Source organism: Chaetura pelagica, unplaced genomic scaffold (genome assembly GCF_000747805.2).
Source record: "Chaetura pelagica isolate M959 unplaced genomic scaffold, ChaPel_1.0 scaffold3, whole genome shotgun sequence".
Lineage (NCBI taxonomy): Eukaryota > Metazoa > Chordata > Aves > Apodiformes > Apodidae > Chaetura > Chaetura pelagica.
In genome coordinates, this window is record NW_009952974.1 from 13,217,476 (window position 1) to 13,223,984 (window position 6,509).

Below are 6,509 nucleotides of genomic sequence, written 5' to 3' on the forward strand. Positions count from 1 at the left end.
CCCCCCCGATATGTTCCCACGATAACTTCACACAGAATAAATATAAGATGTGCTTTTAACTACAAACAGGCGTTCACTAAGTGCCAGAAATAACGGAACACTAAAGGTTTGGAAACAAGTTAACAGCAGTCATAGCAAAAGTGTGTTAAAGAAATTGGCTAATCTAATTTAAAATAGTAAAATGACCAACTTCCAGGGGTGAATTATTCCCAAAAGTAATACCATTACTTCACTCAGGAAGCATTCCTCAGTGGAATTATAGCTGGAACATTTTCAATCTTAAGGATTCATCTTCAGAAACATTATTCTTGAAGTGCAAAATACCTTGTACCTCCCAGTCCTGGAACAGGCTTCTGTTAGTTACTCATATTTCTGTATATCAAAAACTTCACTTTGCTTGTGAGTGATCTTGCTGATCAAGAACTGTAAAAAGAGTTAATTATATGTCAGTAAGGGTTAAGTGTCCAAGGAATTTGGCTTTCATTGAAGTGTGGGATTTCTCTACACACTCTTGAAAAATCCATTATTAAATTACTTCACATTTTTGTCCACGGGAGAAAATTCCATGCATTTACTTACAGTCTCCCTAAAAAGCTGTGATGCAGTATCTCCAGAACTAAGAGCTAAGCTGGTCTCCCACTGTGAAGTGGACCATTAAGTGTGGTGAGAAAAAGAAGTAGCTTTTATTTATTCATTTGCAAAAAATACCCAGAAGATTGACACCTAATTCAGGTGTGCAAGACTACATGACATGAAGGGCTTTGGGGAGCTTTTTCCCTTAGTGTCTTAGACACACTGTGGAATTTTCTTGCCTGGTGAGATAAACCAGTAGATTGACAAAAATGCAAACTGCCTAACAGGTAAAGCAGTATCTTAGTCCGGAGAGGAATAGAGAAAACGTCACCTTCATAGTACCCTGTCTTTCTTTCTGTTACACAAGAAATCAGGTTGAGCAAGATTTTACTAAATTCCACTCAAATACTGTGTAGAAAACTGGCAGTCTTCAAGTATTTATTATTTTAAACTGACATAGGGAGAACAGTCTTGAATTGTTGTTGATAAATATTTGCTCCTGGAAAAACATGTGAAGTGACTTTCATTGTACTAAGCATTTAACTGCAGTTAAACTTATTGTTTACTTAGTGTCTGACATTTTCCTGTTATTGTGAAAATGTGGTGTTTCCTTGGAGGGTAACTGCCCACATGGAAATTGCATTGGAATTAGGTTAAAGTGGCTCTTTCTTACAAGAGATAAAGTCAAGAAACTGGAACTATGCTGTAAGCTTTAATTCCTCTAAAAATACTGTAGCTGCTGCTGGTAGTGTTGTGCTGGACTACCAAGCTAAGAATTATGAGTCATTGAAAAGTCTTTCTGTATTTGTCAGGAAACAGTGTTTTAATGTTAGTAGCTCAGATCACTAATCCAAGCCTGTCTCCTTATATACCTGCATGCCAATGTGTAGCCAGCACTCCTGTTATTGTCACTCCTTCCAAGTGTATCCTTGAGAGATCACAGCCACAAATATCTCTTGAGTAATTTAATTGGGTAGATCTCTATTATTTCTGTCGCAAAAGCTCATCTTAAGTAGAGATTATCAACTGAGTTTAAATATTTTTTGCAATATGCACTGATATGAGACCAACAAACGTTTTCACTTAGGTGCCTTAAGTAGACTCAGATCTTTAGTTTTAGCTGTGCTATTACATTTTCCTCAAAGCTCCCTTATCCATAAAAAACGAAGTAAGAGCAGAAACAGATTTTCTTGCAACTTAAAGGCATTTGGCTGTTGGTATCTGTCTCCTGTTTAAAGAATAATGATTGGGGAACATACCTTCCTTGTGTCTGAATGATAAAAAATTGCAATGTGCTTTCCTGCATGTGTAAAGATACAAGCTGTGTGCTCCACTCTAAATACAGGCTCAGATTCTTCCTTCAGATGCACATGTGCTACTTCTATAGCAGCCAGTGGAACATGCGCATGCAGATTAAATGCTAAAATACTATGGAATTGCGTTAATGTGCCTTGGCTGAGAATTTTACTTTAGATAATTGTCAATAAGCTAATTCAGTGCTTTAGCACTTTACTGTATTCATATTGTGAAAATAAGACAACCTTTAACTCACATGATGTTAAACAGATTTTGTAGGAGATGTGAATGGTCTTTGATGGGAAAACATGAAGCTTTTCACATACATTACTTGAGTAAGCTGGGTTTTTTTTTACTTACGGTATATCTGAACAATTTCTGTTGGGAACACAATATTGGTCATACATTCACAGAGTTTTGGGCAGAATCCCTTCTGGATGCTAGCTAGCATACTGATTTTTATCTAACAGTTACTCCAAAATGAGGGGTTTTTTAAAATGAGGTAGTGTGATCCTTTTTAAGAAAAATCATGGTTGGAAAATACATGACATTGCAGTAGCTGTGCCACACTGAAGGCATCAGATGAAAGAGAGCTCGTTTTTACACAAAAATTGTGGATATTAGCTAATTTACACATATAAACTGGAAGTATTTTAATGTATATTACGGATAGTTTTTAAACTGTGATGTTGACTGTAATTTTGTTTTCATCTTTCACTACCAGCAGAGGGAGCATCATTGATTAAACTGCACAAACCGTGGCGGTTTTGTGCACTGGTACACACCACATCCTCCATCAGCCAAATTCTGTCTGCAAACACACAGACGAAACTTCTAGTACTGTCAGCAGAAACAGAGGAAAAAATATCTGAGGGTAAAATTGATCCTCGAATGTGTTCAAATATTCATATTTCCTTCAGAATAAACTCTTGTCTATCCCCCAGTTAAAGGAGTAGCATCGCATTCACAGGTTTGTGAAAAGTGTATGGCACACATAAATGGCATTTGGAATAAGACGTGAGACCTGGCTACACATCTTGCAAGCTGAAATCATACTCCAAAGGTGTCTGGCAAACTCTATTTCTGACTTTGCAACTTAAACCACAGGTCTATGGGAAAACACATTTCAAATATGAAAACAAGAGTTACTCAAAACCTAAGATTTTGAAATATGTTGGAATGCATTTCAAAGTTATCTTTCATTACAGTTGACTTTTAGACAGTGTTTAGAAGTGTTGGAATTACTGTATCAGTCCTCAACAGATATTTTAGCATTTTTGTTCAACCCTCATACACAGCAGAAATATGGAACTTCACAGCTAAAGATTTGATATAAAGCAGTATATATATATAAAGCTCTCCTCCAAAGCTCTAGATTTTTTATAAAGCTTTTTCTGGCATATAGAGAACCTCTGATAAACAACTCATAACTGAGTCCTAATATACCAGCGAACACATTAGGTGGCTCTGTGACATTTTACCCATTTCAGTAAGCATCTTTGCCAGATATCAACACCTATATTGTTGTCACTTTGTATGAAGAAATATAAGCTGCATAAAAAAATTATCTTGTATCAGCCTGCATTTAAGCTTATCCACCCATATTTTCACACAACAGCAAACACACATAATAGCAAGGAATTTGAGAGTTAAACCAATGTATATGCCCAACCAACATCACCCTTACAAAAACATTTTAGGCTTCATGAAAGAGCTCTGCACATGAAATCTTTTTTTCCTTCAACCTTATCAGTCCCTCTAACAGAAGATTCTTACTATGAAGTTTATGCTTATAAACACAACCAAAACAAACCTAGCAAGCTCAGTTTCTGTCTGTGACCAGTTCCATTCATCTCAAAGAGAGCCAACTAAAAGTGAAAACCTAACTATGATCATCTGCCTGACTTTTAATAACATTATTTCTAATTAATCTAAAGCAATGGTAAAATTGGGGGAGATGATCAAGAGCTTTGCTGGTGGCCTTGCATGAAAAGAAGTGAGGGATCTCAGGGTTTCTGAGTTCCTTGTCACTATGGTATCACACACCTCTCTCTTTGAGAAAGTGCTGAAAGAAGCACCACTGCAAGTTACTTTCAACCTAAAGAACCTGCTGGGGATTCAGTTAGAACACCTGTCATGTGGGAGGTGGACACATGCTACCTGAAACATTCACAGCATTGTATAAGCAAATTATACTTAGTCACCAAAATCCGTTTAATGTATTCACTCTCTATTTTCTTACATGCCACTCCTGTCATCTTCACTTAGTGACTGCTGTCCAGAATATGACAAAATCAAATCTTCTTACCTCAGGCAACATTAGTATAAAGAGAAATCACTCTTAGGTATCCAGATCAGCATAGTCCTCCCAGTTACTTATTTGGTTGAGGGCTGTGCATCAATCAAAGATTTTTAGTACCTGCAAAGAAAGAATTCAGACTTTCATTTCTTCCGTAACCCAAAGTTTCTCTGATAAAGATTAACATCACTATGTCCAAACAGCTTATTCACTGGGCTGTACTGCCATATGGGCTAAGCAAAAGTCATAAGCTTTATTTTGTTAAACAAATATCATTTTACCCAGCTTTGAAGAAACAGCAGAGAATGGATTACCAGTGTAACTGGATTGCATCTTGTTTACCATCCTTACAATACCTTTCAATTCTTAGGCTAATTAATTAAATGCTCACAGTTTTTGAAAAAAAAATTACTAAAAACAGCAGTGCAGTTTGATTTGCAGCATGTGATATTATTATTTCATATGCATTCACATCATAACATATTCAACATTGTTGTAATTAACTTTAGACATTTGGAGTCTTTGAAAGGGAATTTAAAGCATACCTTTGCTATATGGAACATTCCATTTTTCTGTTTTGCTATCTCTGCTTCCTTGATAAGATTATTTACCATGTCTATGATTCACCAGAATTGTTTAGCATGTAGGAAAAGAACCAACAATTTCAGAATTCAGAAGCCTGAGTGTCTCACTACTGTAATTCAGTAACTTAAATACTGAGTATCTTTCAGATATGTCTAGTCACTGGATGCTGATGAATTACATTATATTTAGTAAGGTAGCTAAAAGGGGTCTGAGTTCTTGGATCTATAATCTATTTTTCTCTCCATTCTGAAAGCTGACCATTGATCTGAAAAAAAAATAAATAAATTGCTCTACAATGTTGCTTCCTGATTGCTGCATATTTCATTAAGTTAAATTAGAAACATTTTTTTGCCATTAGTACTGAATGGTTAAAATTTCTATATGCATACATATTCATAAGCAACATTATTGTTTGCTTTTCTATCGCTTAATTTGCCCAAGTACAGAGAAATCTGCTGCCAAGTTTTCACTGCAGATAGCAAGTTTGCAATGATAGGTTGGCTGCTTTTGGTTGTGATCCGTAAGTGTATGTGCTATTTAACAACCAATAAAATATGACAGGTATATACAATCCTGTCTGAGCAGGGAAGGAAAGTTTATTGGTTGGGTTTTAGTTACACATGCCCTACATAAAGCTGTACAGTCAGATCAGTATTTTATTGTTACTTACCATGTGTTACATGCCTTAGGCATCAGAATGTTAAAAAGCATTAACTTGTTATCTGCAGAAGAAATTACTTCAAATAAGTTTATAGTCAAAACAGCCTTCGTTTAGGAATGAAACAAGACTGAAAACAAATCTGCTTATCTTGTAGATCTTAACCAAAAAAGAAAGCAGCCAATCTTAGAATCTTATCTGCTTCTTTCTTAAACACCGTTTCTCTTCTTATACACTGGAATACTTGATGCTGCACTACCACAGACCACCAAAATCAGTAAGTAAATTGCTATGTGCTATCTCCATACCCACTCAATCCCCTCAAAACACCTGGTATTCATGGTCATCTTGGCCTAACACAGAGGAAACATGCGTAATCTTTTGGAGCTCTGTGCATAAATGTATGCACAAATGTATCAGAATCAGCAGGTATGTTGTACAGGGGTAGGTCAGGGGTGAACAGTGAACTCAGCAGGATACACACTGTTCACGCTTTTTGGGTTCCTTGTTCAGCACAGTGGGAGAGGGCAAAAGGAGAGGTGATGATTTTGAGGCATTTCTGCAGAAAGGAGGGAATTTCAAAACAAATTCCACTGGCTTGTTATCTAGGAATACACAGATCATATTTTCTTTAATACACATGTGAACCAGATTTTATTTTTACTGATGTACTACTGGCATTTATCTCTACAAGTTTAAGAAGTATGTTAACAGCCTGCAACGCATTAGAAGGGCAGGATATGAACCTACACAGGATATGAATTTATAAATGCCAAAGGAGTGTAGTAGTAACAACATGTAAATCAAAGTTCATAAAGCCATGAAATACCTTACTTTAGATCAGCTGATGAAAAGTAGCAACATATTTATTGTTTAGGGGGAACAACAAGTACTTTTATGGGACCAGGCTGAGGGTGGGAGTGATCAGTAGGCAATACCCTGACAAGGATTAATACATGAGAGAAGAGAGGGAGAGAAAATAAGCTATATTTCAGATTCCAGCATGCAACGCACCAAAACTACCGAGCAAGACCTCTGAAACCCAAATATGGAAAATTATCTGTTTTTCTGTTTCTGTGGGCACTTTATTCTTCAAGA